The following is a 16,916-nucleotide window of genomic DNA, read 5'->3' on the forward strand; positions in this document are numbered from 1 at the left end:
ATGTCGGGAATTTCCTCGACAGACGTCACTATATTTTCTTTGTGCCAATAGACTGCATGATCAACCCACGAATTACGAAAGTGACTTAACACCCAAGCAAGGATAAACGAGTCATGTATCAGGTTTTTTACAATTTATTTACAAAAATAAAACCATCTCAATCATCACCCTTACATAACAAACACACAAAAACCCCTAAAAAAACACACTAACTAACCTGCAATCTCCGTACCTGCAACACGAAACAGATAGGCTACACAACTGCCCTCAAGCCTCAAAGAAACCACTGAAATTTAATGACAACTAATGCAATGCCACCGCAGCACACAAACGCCCAAACAGTTATTCTTACCCAATCACTCTCATTACAACTACACAGGAGCACTCACAGTTACTCACACAAACCTCTAGGAGCCCAAACACACACCTCTACCAAGAATGAGATCCCTGGAGCAACAAGACAGAGACAAGCGTGCGACAGTCACACTTCCCTGTCCAGGCAGATGCTAATTGGGCCAACCTATTTTTAGTCACTCAGGCTTAAGGACCCCAAACTCACAATAAATCACTCAAACAGGCAACAAGACGAAACATGACGTTGCATACTGCGGCCGTACGTGCATTTCAACAAAATTTGCAGTAACAGTCGTGCTTATGACATGCCTTGTCTAGTAAGTTCCCGCCATTCTGTGAGCCCCGTAGAATCGGGAGTTTGAAGCGAAAAAACCTGTGCACTGAACTTTTTCGTGACATTCTCCACACCCCCAAAAAAGGTAGGAAGATTCAGGTGGAACGTACTAGTCAAGCAAACTCTAAGCGGACCATCTGCCAGAATTAGTCGTGGCCCAAACTCGTCTGCAGCACTACGAGACGAAGTCAGCTCTCGACTACAGTACAATGACATACAGAGTGATCACTCAAATGAAATTCAATATATATAATCAAAGAAAAATTCAACAGCAGACACGTGCGTTACATTACAATGTGCACAACAATAGCAATTATGGACACCATGGGTGTCACTAGCAACGTAAATCAATGGAACATAGAAATCAATTCACTCAGCTAAGCAAGCAATCCAAGTAGTAATCAACAGAACATGTAATTTTGCTACAAAACCGACTAATTAAAGTAAGAATTGCAACAGTAAGGAATTAGTCCCAAGTTAACCAATGAAGGTAAACTTGGCAATAAGGAGATTACATACATGGAAATGATTCAGTGCAATCAACACAAGGCAATGCTCTCATCAAGGCATTGTCGACATCAGTACATAATCATGAGAAATCAAAAAGCATCAATAATATGCATGAGACATCAAAAAGTATCAATAATAAGCATGAGACAACAGAAAGCATCAATAATAAGCATAAGACATACCAAAAGCAAGGCCCCAGTATAAATGGCTACGTCAGTAGTAATCAGTGATATAATACATGCAAGTTCAAATAAGCATAGCAACTCAATGGCCTAATGCACCTCATGCAATGGCAAGATTCACAGCTATCAAATGCAATACATTAATTGTTTACCACTCGACCTTTGTATTTTGTCGTCTGTCGTACAATTAAGAGATTTACTGCTCTGACTAGCAGTGTACAGGTCATGGTCTGTACGACTTTGCATGCTTCATTCTTGTTCATACAAACTCACAATTGCTCCTGCAGAGTCTTGAGAGGAATCAACTCTGGTTCCTCTGGGTGATGTTGAGGCACAATCAGATAATCACACTTCCTTCACTACTGTGGATGTCCCTAGTAACCGCTCCTGTCGCATACTGAGGCACACCCACCTACGACGCTATGCTTTCAAATCCCTTCCCGACTTCCACACCTTACAGTTCGCCTCGGGCTACGATGCCAACTATTGCACAGTTCCATCTCGAATCCACTCTGCCATTCTCCGTCTCTGCTCAGTGTCAGCTCTTCTTCTCAGCCTCGATGCAGTCTGTTCCAACACTTCATTCTGATCCTGCCTATCATCACCTTCATCCCTATCACTAGCTACCTCTCGATCATCGATCTCGAGTCTATCAGTTTGGTGAGTGATATTACCTAATCTCCTTGTCATTATCACTGTCATCACTCTGCTCTCTTACCTGCATTCCAGTACCTTCTTCTTCGTCGGCCTCGTGCTCACTCAGCTCAAGAGGCACAAGGTGTTCGACCGACCTCAAGGGCTCTTCTCCTTCAAACAGAACCTTCACAGAATGCATCACCCCTTTCTCATCAGGATAAATCTCCACTATTTGTCCCAGGGGCCACTGACTTCTCTTGCTGTTGTCGGCCTTTACCAGCACAATGTCTCCGACATGCAGCTGAGTAGGCGTTCCCTCTTTGCAATCATGTCTCTCTTGAAGAGACTTCAAATACCCATCCCTCTAGAGGGTCTTGAACCTCTCCAGAGTCTCCATTAGACGGAAGTATTCATGACAAAGCTGTCGGGTGGTTAATGTGGCATACATTTCTTCGTGAGGCACTACGGGAGGCAACAGGCGAATCACATTGCCCTAGATGAGATGGGAGGTGTCAGGATCTCATTTTCCCTGGTGTTGCCGGCATACATCAACATTCTGTTATTAATCACTGCCTTGGCTTCCTTGATGAGGGGTCCTCAGTTGCTCCTCTGAAGAGATGGCGCTTCGCAACGTCATGGCAAGGGTCCTCTTGACTACTCCCACCATCCTCTCAAAGAAACCCCCCTTCCAGGGAGATCGCGGGGTCTGAAACGTCCATCAAATCCTGCGCTCATGCAGGAATTGTTGAGTGACATCCTCCTCGTATACCTCATGCAGGAACGTGCTGGCTGCTCTGAACACCATGACGTTGTCACTGTATATCCTCAATGGAGTGCCACGGGTTGCAGCGAATCTTCGAAGTAATAGTACAAAGGTGTCTGCATCCAGCCCGCTGCAGTAGTCAATGTGTACTGCACGGCTGGCCAGACAGGTGATGATGAGGAGGTGTCCTACCCCGCCCTGTAGCCTTCAAAGGCCCCATGTGGTCTACTTCCATTTTCTCAAATAGGTGAAGTAGTCGAACTCGGTTGGCTGGGAGTGGAGGAGGCGGCAGTCATCGTAGAAGAGGCTTGAAGGCGATATTACAAGCTCTTCAAACTTGGCGTCCAACATTCCTGCTGGTAAAGGGTCATTAGTATATTTACACCACAGTGCATGTGTGTTACGTGAAGGTGCTCTAGATAAAGCACAGCTAGTCTTCCTTTATGGGGCAATAACACCAGCTGGCTTTTACACGACTCATAGTTCAACAATAAATTACTAGAATGAATGATACCTTCTTTCAAAGTTAAATTCAACTGACAAATGAAATTATCAATGTGTTTAGGTTCACGCACACCATTTTCCAAGCGATCACACACAGTTGGGGAATGGTGCCTTTGCTCAAGGTAAACTAATTTCAAAAATGGATCAGCGCTACTATGCATGAACTTTAATATGTATTGCATTACTCTCATCATATACATGAAATCCACCCTACTTCCCTCTATGTTCCAGAGTTCGGCAGGTTTGAACAGGCTTCCTTCTTCACGCAATTTTCTAAGGGCGGCAGTTACGGAGATGTTGCATAGGTCACTTACAGCAGCTTTGCTTACAGGTGTCACTAGTTCTCCAGGCTGGCATAAATAGTCAGGGCCTTCCTTCCAAAGGCGACTCCGTTCCAATTCCTCAGAGCTCACCCCCGGGTCAAGATGTCCGCCAGGTTGCAATTGGTGGGGACATACTGGAGACCAAATCCACACTCCTGCTGAATAGAGTAAATCTCCCCAACCCTATTCGAAATGAATGTATTCTTATTTCCCTCCCTGCTGTCTACTCAGGCCATGGCAACTTTACTGTCTGTCCACACAGTTACATTTTGAATGTTTAACAGTCTGCTTAAATGCTTGCCTAACCTGAACCCCAAAGTTAAGGCTAGCAATTCTAGTTTGGGAATTGTTAATTTAGCCTGCTTCCTAGGAATCACCCTCATTTTAGACATCAAGATGTTACTTTCCCCTTCTTCCCTTTGTAAGTATGTTACGGCTCCATAAACCTTGCTAGAGGCAGCAGTAAACACATGCAGGTCACAATTCCCCACCTTGACTCCCCATTTAAGCTTTAGCGCATGAATTGATCTGAAATGTTCCAATATCTTCTTAGCTTTCTCTTGGTTGCTTATACTCAATATGTCATCCCAACCTACTTTCTCTTCCCACAAATCTTGCAAAAACATCTTACCCTTTACAAACACAGGACTAACCAACCCCAGAGGATCAAAATTGGACACTAGCAAAGACAGTACCCTCCCAACTCTAATCCCCTGCAAGGTTTAGACTTAACAAAATTCCCCTCTATCCCAACGCATCCCTAGAATGGATATCTGTTCTGGCTCATTCCCTCCGATCCTTCTGCAGTGTTACTTGGCCACCTAGTCAGTGGGATGTTAGCTTCATCTAGCAAGGTTTTTACTTCGGCATAGTTCTTGTCCATCTCCTCCAAGGTTGTACAGGTACCCAAAACATTGTCTACGTAAAAGGATCTAATTAATTCTTCTCTTCCCCTCTCTTCTAAATGGGTTCTAAGTACCTGTTCCAGTAGATAAGGACTTGTTGTGACCCCAAAAACAACTACTTTGAATTCATATGTTACAATCTGCCCATTTACTTTTTTCCACAAAAAAACATGCATATTTTACATCTCGAGGGTCTAAGATTACTCGTTGGAAGGCTTTGGAGATATCTGAGGTGAGAGCGTATAGCTTCTCTCTGAAACAAATCAACAAATCGTACAGTAGCTTGACCATGTTTGGCCCTGAATACAAACAATTGTTAAGTGAAAGTTCACTCTTAGCCTTGGTGGAGGTGTTGAAAACTATGCAGAGAGGTGTCGTAAGACTTTCCTTTTTAACGCCAAAATGGGGGAGATAATAGCCCTCTACCTTTGTGCTCTGGACTTCCTCTATGAAGCCAGCTTGTAAGTAAGTCTGAAGGACTTTTTCATAATCCCTACAGTAACCCATATCTTTTGCGAAATGTCGCTCTAGCAAATGCAATTGGGCGAGGGCTATGTTATAGTTGTTACTTGGTCTGTCTGACCTGCGGAAAGGCAGACTAACTTGGTAACCTTGCTTGGTTTCCTGTATACTTTCGGTAACTTTGTCAACGGCAGCACGTTCTGAGATCGTAAACTGTTCATGTGGCACGATTCCTATCGTGTCCAACCTCCACCAGGCGTCTACATCAGGTTCAGATTCCGCTATTCTACATATCCTCAAGTTACAAACTTTAGCTACGTTAACTCCCTGCAAAGCCCACTGAGGTACCCTCCCATAAGGCGTGATCCCATTATGTGTGACAAAAAGACTCACCCCATCAATGTTATCCATACCAATTACAAAGTGATTAAAATAATCTGCCCCAATCAACAAGTTTACATTCTTCAACACATCCCCTTTAATTTCAACATCAGCCATTTCCCATCCCTTCTCTTGCAGATGATTCTTTATGTTGACAAGTCCGATGTTGTGGATTGGAATGTTCACGTTATCGTGTACTTCTAACTTTGTGCGGACCACCCTCTCTCCCAGATGGATACGACATGCGACTACATCAAACTCTCCCTCTACTACTTGAGACCCAAATGGTGCAATGTTCAGTGCCACGCACTTGATGACAGGTAACTTTAACTAGTGTGCCAGCCAACTAGAAATAAAGCTGCGTTAACCGCCGGTGTCTAAAAACATGCGCGCTGTGTGTGGTACCTCTTTTGAGTACAAAGTTGCCGTAGCACTTGCATTTACACATGGTTTCGCATTTTTTTATTTGACTGGGTGTCTCGAATTTATGTTAGCTCTATTCCCCGGACGTTCTTGCCCTCGATTAGTGACTGGTTGTGACAATACATGAGGTGGCAACTATCTGGTGGTAGGTTGGTTGGATGAACTCGTGCCGTGTTTCATATAACTACTTCAACCTTCACAAATGAGACTTTGGTGTCAGGCATTGCACAATTTACAATTTACTTTACTGCTACAAGTCTTACTGCTATGGCCTTTAGCGAAACAATTAAAACAACATTGCGATATGACTAGTTGTTGTTTCTTTGCGGTGGCGTTAGGATACTTGGTACAATTAAAGGGTGAATGATTTCCATTACAAAATGGACATGCTCTGTTACATGAAGCGTTTGAGTCTAACATGGGATTGTGACTTTTGTTATCTAGACTTTCCCCCCTCTGAAGGGCATCGTCTTCCATGCTACGAATAAGGATATCAAGTGCAGTAAACAATTCATTTAGGTCAAATCCACACTTTTGCAAATATGCAACGACTTTCTGATAAACTCGCCCCTGAGACAATTTTTGACAAATTAGGCTCAATAGCACTCCCTGGTTTAATCCAGACCCACTCAGTCTCTTGATTTGCTCTATCAGTATGGTCAGTTCAATACGGAAGGCTTTTAATTCCTTACAATTACATTTCGGCACAAAAAGATCAGCTAACCGCTGATGCAAGATTACTAAGGTCTGATGGTCGTTCCCATAATATTTTTTCAGCAACTCCCACGCTACTTTGTAATTTCCTGCCGTTACGCTTAGAGATTGCACCACTCTAAGTGGCTCCCCATCCAGGGATCCCAACAGATATGTGAACTTCGCCACGTCATCAATGTCCGTGTGTTTATGGACATGCACATCAAATAATTCTTGGCAGTTACTGAACTCACTCTTCTCTCCCTTGAATGTGGGCAGAGGCAATTCCTTCAATTTAGGCATTCAGGTTGTGGGTTGGTTTGTGGGTATAAGTCTCAGTTCGACTCATAAGTAGCGTGGTTGTTCTCGCTGCTCAATTGAATGACTGCCGCACTTGATCATGCGTTAATGTTTCTAATTTGCTCGGGTTAGATATATACAAAGTTCTCAAACGCTGCTCGTCAGCTTGAATCCTGTTCAACAAATTCTCATACACTGTGACATGATGTGATTCGAGGAGTATCCCTTGAGCACGTACCAGATTGTCATCTAGGAGGCCCAGGATGGCTTCCATTTGGGCTTCATTGCTGGCCGCCATTTTGTGAATGTGTGGGAGGGTGACTACTTATTTCATTAACTTAATCAGTAAGTGAAAAAAGGAGTGTACTTGGCAAACAATTCAAAGGGGTTAGAAGGAATGATGCCAGCCTAAGTTACGTTACTCTCACCAAACAGTTAAAAGCAATACACAGCCACCCATCCTGCTAGTTAACTCTGGCGTACTTGCTCACCTCGGATGAGTCTCACTATTCGGTTCACACAACAACTAAATTATATCTCCTGTTCTAGAAGGGAAGCTCGCTAGATTCTAGGCTAACTATCAGGCCTCCGGGCCTATGATAAATTTCAGTTTCTATGCCCCCACTTTTGGGCAAACAGGCTGGCAACTGTGAGTGCCCTACCACCAAAACTCTGAATACCATGCCCCGCCTAACCTCCCACCGGGGGACTAACACTTGGGTTGATCCAGTTCAAAGGACCACTAAAATGTTGGGAATTTCCTCGACAGACGTCATTGTATTTTCTTTGTGCACGATCAATCCACAAATTACGAAAGTGACTTAGCCCCCATGCAAGGATAAACGAGTCACGTATCAGGTTTTTTACAATTTATTTACAAAAATAAAACCATCTCAATCATCACCCTTACATAACAAACACACAAAAACCCTAAAAAAAAACACACACCAACTAACCTGCAATCTCCATACCTGCAACACAAAACAGGTGGGCTACACAACTGCCCTCAACCTCAAAGAAACCACTGAAATTTAATGACAACTAATGCAATGCCACCGCAGCACACAAACGCCCAAACAGTTATTCTTACCCAATCACTCTCATTACAGCTACACAGGAGCACTCACGCATCCCAGCGATAACAGACAAAATCAAACGCCATTAAGTTACCGGTCTCTTGAAAGGGCAAAATCTCCGTGCGAATAGAAAATGTAACGCTTCGTCACACCCAAAAATAAACTTCCTTTCCTTGTTACTAACCTCACATAAACCTCTAGGAGCCCAAACACACACGTCTACCAAGAACAAGATCCCTGGAGCGACAAGACAGAGACAAGCGCGCGACAGTCACACTTCCCTGTCCAGGCGGCTGCTAATTGGGTCAATCTATTTCTAGTCACTTAAGGACCCCAAACTCACAACAAACCACTCAAACAAGCAACAAGACGTTGCATACTGCGGCCGTACGTGCATTTCAAGAAAATTTGCAATAATAGTCGTGTTTATGATGTGCCTTGTCTAGTAAGTTCCCGCCATTCTGTGAGCCCTGTAGAATCGGTGGTAGTTTGAAGCGAAAAAAATCCTGTGCACTGAACTTTTTCGCGACAAACCATTTGCTTTGGGCGCTTTGTTTTAATGACATATGGTCAACTTTATGCATCATTTTGACTAAATTATTGTAAATAATATAAATAATGTTGTTGTTGACTTTATTGTTTGTTGTTGCTGTTGTTATAAGTCTATTTATTAATTTTGCTTCTAATTTTACGTAGTTAATTTTAATTCTTTTGGTAGACGTTGAATTGAACCTTGGGCCTGCTACTCATTACCGTAAGAAGAAATGCAGATCATTGACTCAAATATTCGAGGCTTAAGGTTAAATTTTCTTGAGCTCCAGTTTTGTGCCCATAACGATGATTTCATATTTCTATCTGAGACACTTGTAAGTAGTAACAAGTCAAAGTTGAGTTTTTAATCCCAGGGTTTGATAGTTATAATTTTATTTATCGTCGTAACATACCACATAGCAACATATGGCTGTGTGCACTAAGTCTGGACGACCTATTTATCATCAGAAAAACTGTAGTTGCCATGAAATTCCTTATTTTGAGATTTTCTGAGAGTTCTACAACCTTTACATACACACAATCAAAATTTTTATGATTCTATATATTGCTGTCTCTTGGAAAGGACTAGTATGGCTCAGTACAGGATTCAAAAGCTTCATTCAATAATTGTTGAGACTGCAGTGCAAAGCCAGCTAGTGGCTTGAATCAAATTTCCCTGATCAGCAGGCCAGGCCTGCTCTTGAGTTCTGTGTATCCCCCGATTTTGTCCAGGTACCTTAGAAACCCATGAATATTTCTGGTAATAAATTAGACCTGATTAATAATAATAATAATAATAATAATAATAATAATAATAATAATAATAATAATAATAATAATAATAATAATAATTTTGGCATTGAAAAAAGGATATCTTGAGAGAGACAAGCATTTCTTTCAACAAGCAGTTAATGACAAGGTGAAAGAAGCAGGTTAAAGCCCTAGTGTCCTTGTATGGGGCTCTGCTAATGGGTTTCAATATCTCAGGAAAATACGTCCCCGACAAAGTGACAAGGAGCATTAACAATGTGGAGACAAAAAATCTTCCATGAGCTTCAGATGCTACTAATTATAATAGCCCCCAACCATACATACATTATAATATTGGCTAAAAATAGTTTTACCAAATTTTATGGCAATCATAACCACACCCATTTTGACCATGAAATGGAACCCCTATAGTCTGCACTACAGTAAACTGCCATAGCCTGCACATATGCGATGCTATGGGAGTAGATGAACTTTCTGATAAGAACAAGAAAGAAATAAATGAATCAGACCATGCTTAGAAGCTTGACACTGATGGTCGAGAAAATTTGGTCTACATTACTGTTTATTCAAATAAATTACGAGGCCAGATATCAGTTCACCACTACCAGAAAGTATTAAATGTATGGAAAAACAACACTAAATAAAATGATATTGTTCAAAATACAATCACCAAAGGAGAAAGGAACAGTGAATTTTACAGAAACATCAATATATGCATGCTCGAAGTACAGCGAATAGGGAGAATCCCTTATTGCAATCTGGTACTCCAGAAGTAAACGAATCAACGCAAAAGAAGCGGTATACACCGTGCCAAATAAGACCGTCCATTTCAGATTGTCACACCAGCTAGCAGGAGGACATTAACTTTAAATTTGAGATATTGGCAAAAGAGTAGAGAACAAGAAAATTATAATATAATAGTTTTCCTAGTTAATATGTCCAGCACACATTTGAAATTAAATAAAAAAGGAAAAGAAAGGAGGAAAACTGCATAGGAGTGCAAGCTTGCTTTAGCGCACCCTCACGCAAGGGAACTTGCACAGAAGCTATGATATAATTTATATAGCCGTAGTTTGAGGACATGGTCATATTGGTCGCCGCATCTTACCCAAAGTCGCAGCACCGCAAGTAGCGATATACAGTATGTGCTTCCTTCGGTGATGCATAAAAGAATCAAGAAGAACGAGGTTGGAGGCACTAAATTATGCTTACCCAGTAAACTTCAAAACTTACGTTATGATAATATACTGTGTTTAATAAAGTCAGAAGGGAAATTATTATGGTATTTAACCAGAGAAGATAAGTGATCTTACGGATCACGGAAGTTGAAAAATGTACTTTTATTAACATGAGTAGTCTGTAGAACAGTCATAGAGTTGTTCCGGGTTTACTATTCTCTTAGCTTTTATGAACTTTCAGAACATAGCTCAACTTCAATTATCATCTTACTTTTTCGTTCCTAACTTTTTTTTTTTATATATATATATATATATATATATATATATATATATATATATATATATATATATATATATATATAGATGCTATCCATGAGATTTTATGTTTAGTTGCAAGAATATCAAATGTTGATAGATTGTCTTAGAACTCTTTGAAATACAATAATAAAACATTTAGATATGAACACTAGTTTTGAATATAATGAGGTAAATTTCAAACACTTACGTCGGATAATGCCATTCTTTGTTGTCTATAGACTTCCGCGGTCAAATGTAAATGTTTTTATGGAAGAATTTGTCATACTTCCGGAAATGACTGACATAGTAGCGATGAAAGTCAGTAACTATGGGGACTTACCACCCGGCAAGTCATAATGCAGTTGCATTCAATGAGTTATTGGGATCGTATCGGTGCTTAATAATGTTGATTGCGTAAGAATTCGACAGGACTCTAAATAGCTCTGTCCGAAGTAACTTGATAGATAATCGTGCACCGAATATTAGTGATGAGAAGTGCATCTTCTCTCCACTTTTATGATACCGATATTGAAAAACATTGCAATAAAGATCCATCCAATACCACAATGGTCCCGTTGCATATAAATATAAGAAGCGCTCATATTTTTTGTGATCATGGTAACCAAGAGCTGTGAGTGTAAGTGTGTTATGATTGTTCATAATCGGGTGAGTAAAAGTGAATATGGTGACATGTGGCCGTTGAGGAAGATCCGCATGGTTCAATGGCGAGACTAGGAAACTAATGAGGGGAAAAAAGACGTAAAGAGGACAAATGACAAAGGTTAAAGACTAAATCTGCATGGAAAGAATGTAGAATTGTAAATAACTGACAATCTTGCCATAAAGAAAGAGGAAAGCCGAGTAGGCTATTATCATTAGATGATTGGAAAAGTAACAGTGTGTATAAATAAATTATATGTTTTGAAAGCACTTGATTATCAAAACTTATGTTCTTATAAGGTCTGTTTCAAATTTATGACTTACATCCAAAATGCCATCGTGTTATGTCCAATATTGTGTGTATGACATGTGAATTTGTGGGTCGCACAGAGAGCCATCAGTGGAGCTGGGCTAAAATATAAAAAAAATTAATTGTTAGCTGTATACTGTACAATAAGCTCCCTGTTCATGATGTTTTTTTTATTTTAATATTTCAAAAATTTTGCATTTAAAAGAGAACTGGATTTTTTATTAGAATTCCATCTGGTCACAAAAATAAAGCCCGATTCCTCACATGTTGGTACGCCTGTTACATGTCACTTGTGTTTTACCAAGATTCAAGCACCACTCTCGCTTCGTGTTTCGTGGAATGGTACTGCTTTTTGCTCCAAACGGATTTAGTTAAGTTACGCTTTGAGGGTGTTGACTAGATGAGTTTCTGATAAGACCGGGAGATGTTCTTTTGGTGCTAAATGATAATTTTTGATCGAGTTCATCCTTTTTGTAGTGTATTTATGAAGTTTGTGATGTGTTGGGTGCGCGTTATGATCTGTGGAGTAGGCCTAGTGAGCGCCATTCTTCTCATGCAGATGAAGGTAAGGTTCAAGTGGACAAGTTCATTGCAAATGCAATATAGTCAGGGCTACTTTAGAAAAACTGCTCAGACCAAACGAGTAAGTGATTAGGCTAAGCTATGACACCTTTTTTTCCTCATCCTACCTGCCCTTTAGTCGTAGAGTTGACTTGGGCTACCAAGGGGAAATGAGTAACCTAGACCTACCGTACTTGGAAGGCTCATCCATTTTTACGACAAAAATGGCGTGTGTTTCCGTATTTATTGGGAATATATCCGTATAACGCCTTGGGCATGGGTAAAATTGTATTATAAACCTTTGTCGTATTCTGTGCTTGAAAATATCATTCTCCTCTGTTGTGAGGCGTGTGCTGGGAACGCTGTGATGCGCGCCTTGTTAGCAAATCCCAACCAACCGCACCTAACCTAACCTAACTTAGGGTACCAGGTCCATACGTTAGTGCATGAACCCCGTAGGGTGTTAGTGCTATCAGTTCACCTCATGCGGTGCACTGTAGGCATTACTTGACGTTCTTTGCAGCAGTCCTTCGGCCTCTAGCAGCAACCCCTTTCATTTCGTTTACTGTACATCTGTTCATATTCTTTTCTTCCATCTTCTTATTTTTCACCCTCTCCTAACAATTGTTTCATAGTGCAACAGCGAGGTTTTCCTCCTGTTACACCTTTAAAACCTTTTATGTTCAGTTTCCCTTTCAGCACTGAATGACCTCATGGGTCCCAGCACTTGGCCTTTGGCCTGAATTTTATATTCCACCATGTTAGTGCATGATATTAGTTTGCAAAAGTTTCATGAACTTACCTTAATCTGAATGAGAGTTATCAGAGGGATTAGCCTAAGGTCCATGTATTTCATTCATATTGTTCCCCCCACCCAGAAACCCTGCTTTTCCACAGTGGTCCCCCAATTTAGGTTGGTGGGGTTACATCTGGTTAAAAAGTACTGATTTGTTAATGAAATGAATATAAAAAACTTTCAAAGCACACATTGAAATATATGGAAATGCAATAATGGTATAAGGTAAAATAATGCCTGTGCACTTTGTGCACTAGAGTTTAACCCATACAGGTATTCTGGAGTTGAACATATGAATTTCTTATGTCTTAGTGTGTGTTTTGTATGTTTCTGACATTCATTTCGGTGTTGGATTAATAGTTTTATAGTTGCCAGACCCCATATATCCTGCAGTATTATTTTACTTAAATACCACAACTGGCAATAGGAGTTTTTGCATAATACGAAAATCATCGCTAAATCAATCTCAAATTTATTGTTACCAAGATATTTACTGTCTTTTGTTTATGTATTTAATATTCATCCCCATGGGGCTGGTAGTAACATGACCCTCGTGGGAATATATAGTTGTGGTATTAAATTAGAAATACAGGACAGTACCATGGAAACCTATCTTACAATTATGGAAGACCACTGACAAACAAGATTTTGGACAGCAGAAAATACCAAAGTGAAAAACAAGAATATATTCTAACCCTGATGTCTGTTTGAGAACATTCATAAACTTTACCTTTCTTAGTGTAAGAGCTGTCCGAATCACTAGTTTCGTGTTTAAAAAAAAAAAAAACCTGGTTTCCCTGTGTGGTCCCATATAACCATAGGATATAAGAGAGTTCCAGTATCTTTAAAACATAATGTGCTCCTGGAATGAACATCATAAACATTTAAAAATTCTAGGTAAGTTTTGCATATAATTCTGCAATACAGCTGAAACAATCTGGGAACAAGAGTTACACGGCTGCCCTAAGAATTTAAATCGGTTTTCTCAATGAACTGAATTCCAGAATTCCACTTGAATGGGAAAGTAACAAGAGACATTGAAAGTACACTGACCATCCTTACCCACGATGAACCAGGACAAAAAAAAAAAAAAAAAAAAAAAAAAATTCATATGGGTAGCCCACTTGAATGAACATCAAAGCATAAACAAAGAACATAGAATAGAATCTTAGTGGGTAACAATTTTTGGTAAATTTTTACTTTAAATCATACAGTAATTGTATTCTGGAGTTGAAAATATGATTTTCTTAAGTTTGTGTGTGTGGTTGGAACATTTTTAATGTTTGCTTTGTGAGAAAGATAACTTTTAGAACTACTGGATCCCCTCATATCCTACAATTATGGGGGACCTCAGTGGGATGGCAGGTTTTTGGGTGGGGGAAACCACAAATGAAGTGAAATACAAAGATGTATTTAACTTAACCTATGGCACAGGTCTTTGCCTGGTCTGGGGCCTTTTCCTGCTGTGGATCCCCTCCCCCAACATAACCAAGGGCACTATATTTAAACTAGTAAAGGAGATGCGCCCTAACCTAACATAGGGTGCCTGAAGGAGATTCCCTCTCACCCCCTTGAACACCCCACCTAACCTAAACTAGGGTGATGGGTCCTTACCAACCCCCCTCCAACACAACCTATGTTACCAGGTCTTTATGTACTTAAAGTGTGGGGTCACTTTTAAAACCTTCGATAAACCTTACTTTAATAGCAGTCAGAGCTTCCGGAAGTATCATGGGGATATTAGAATAAATCCATGTATTTTAATTTTTTGTATTTTCACCACCCCATAATCCCAGTTTCTTACTATGGCCCCCATAGTTGTAGGATGTAAGGGGGATCCTATATCTCCAAAACAAGACCTAGCCTATGAATTTGCTACTGAAATTGGAGTGAGAAACATTCATAACACACTAAAACTGGAAAATCACATTTTCAACTCAAGAATACACTTATGGTTTAAAGGCAAGATTTAATAAAAACCAGACATTCAAGAAACCATACTTTAATGAGAATCAGAACTTGTAAGAGTAAACCATCATGGGGAGGTTAGAACATAGCCTTATCATTTCATTTGCCCTGTATTTTTCCCCACCCAGAAATTCTTGTTTCATATATGATGCCCTAATTATAGCTATTTTGTAAAGAACAGCAACCCCAGAGTAAGGGTTGTTTATTTCTAATATTTGGGGTGGCTGATGTTATTCTGATACTGGCGGTGCATCTGTTTGTTGATCAGTACTGGGGGTGGCTGATGTTAACAAGTTCATTCTGGAGGATAACAATGGGTAATTACATGGATCTTTACAACGTCTGTTTCTACTTTAAACAGCAGCTTAAGAATTAAAAATTTGAGGTAGTGCTCTTTTGTTTTTTTGTGCAGGTAAGTGCCTGACCACTTTTGGGGAAGAATAGGTACAACACAACTAAAGAGCTCAGTTCGTTTCTGCCGTTGATGACCGAACATCGGTCGTTCAGCAGGTGTGTTTTGTTAATTCAGGAGTAGTTTTGCCGGATGGTTTGGTTGTCCATCGAAGGATTTGGTAAAGTATTCTTTCATTTGGTAGCCTCCAAGCTATATTTTTTTAGCTTAGCTTAGCCTTTTTTCAATTTTTTGGACTATTATGTCAGACACGAGTGTGACCAGTAACCGGTACTGCAGCAAAGGCTGTAATACTAGGTTGACTTCATTTAAATATGGTGAACATTGTTTGTTTTCACTGCCGTGGACAAGTATGTTCCCCTGACTTGACTTGCGAGGAATGTAAAGATTGGGCTGTAAGTAAATGAAAAAGTGTTGACCAATGATTTGAATAAGTTAGAGAAAGCTAGGCTTAGGAAAGCAGCTGCTAGAGCTGAGACTAGAGCTTCTGTGTCCTCTATACCTTTGACTTCACGTTTCCTGATTCCCACTTCTCTCGCTCTCCCTACAACTCTGCTACCTGGCTCCCTTCCCTCTGAACCTAGTGCCACCGCCATCCTTGAAGCTTGGATGGATAAAAAATTTGACGCTTTAGTATGGACTGTTGCTCAGATAGGATCATAATGCAAGTGTCAGTGCAAGTGCTAGTGCCTGCACCCGGGGTAGTGTTGTGGAGGGGCTGGCCACTCGTCCCACTGATGCTCCTAGACAAGGATCCCTGCCAAACTCCCCTGCACCTGGGAGGAGGCAAACCATAGGTCCAAGGGAGGTTGGTGGGGTTTGCCCACGAGTAGTTGCTTCCTCAGTTGAGCCTGTTGCTGGTCCCAGGTATCAACAGACAGCCACTGGAAAGGCATCTTATGGACCTCCTAAATTTGGTCCCTGCCAGACTCCTCTACACCTGGGAGGAGGCAAACCATAAGTCCAAGGGAGGTCGATGGGGTTTGTCCACGAGTAGTTGTTTCCTCACCCAAACCTGTTGCTATTTCCCAGGTTTCGGCAGCCAAATGCTCGAAAGGTGTCCAATTGGATCACACCTTATCTTCCAGTGGTTTTGATTCTGAACCCAAAGGACATGGTCGACGTTTTCAGGAGTCTTCTAGGCCTTTGAAGAGGCATGTTGCAGACATGCACCCAGTGGTACCTCGCAAGCACCATAAGGATCAAGAGCCCTCTTGCAGCTATTGAGAAAACAGAAAGCTCCCTTTGGACACCATGCTCCCATTGGCCCGAAAGCACCCATTGGCTCATAAGCGCCCATAGGCTCACAAGCACCAATTGGCTCACAAGCACCAATTGGCTCCCAAGTGCCAATTGGCTACCAAGCACCAATTGGCTCCAAAGCGCCAATTGGCCCATAAGCGCACCTTGGATCTCCCTCTCCCATTGGATCCGAGCTCCCAGTGACTCATAAGCCTGCTGCAGGTTCAGTTCACATTGTAGCTCCAGAAATCCTGTTGGCTCCCAGCTTTCCAGCTTTGGGACACAAGTCCGAGACTCCAGGTTCAGATGTCCCTATTTCTGCAGGTCAACCTGTTTTGGCGCCT

The 16,916-nt window shown here is 41.1% G+C and overlaps 1 long non-coding RNA gene across 1 annotated transcript in view; it reads left to right on the forward strand.

The window, feature by feature from the left end:
- The first annotated feature begins 11,873 nt into the window (after positions 1–11,873).
- Positions 11,874–16,916, forward strand: part of LOC136851639 (uncharacterized) — a 212,367-nt gene continuing 207,324 nt past the window's right edge. The window contains exon 1 of the long non-coding RNA XR_010856935.1: positions 11,874–12,158. This is a non-coding gene — a long non-coding RNA (uncharacterized lncRNA). The remainder of the gene's footprint in view (positions 12,159–16,916) is intronic.

Source organism: Macrobrachium rosenbergii, chromosome 23 (assembly GCF_040412425.1).
Source record: "Macrobrachium rosenbergii isolate ZJJX-2024 chromosome 23, ASM4041242v1, whole genome shotgun sequence".
Classification (NCBI taxonomy): Eukaryota; Metazoa; Arthropoda; class Malacostraca; order Decapoda; family Palaemonidae; genus Macrobrachium; species Macrobrachium rosenbergii.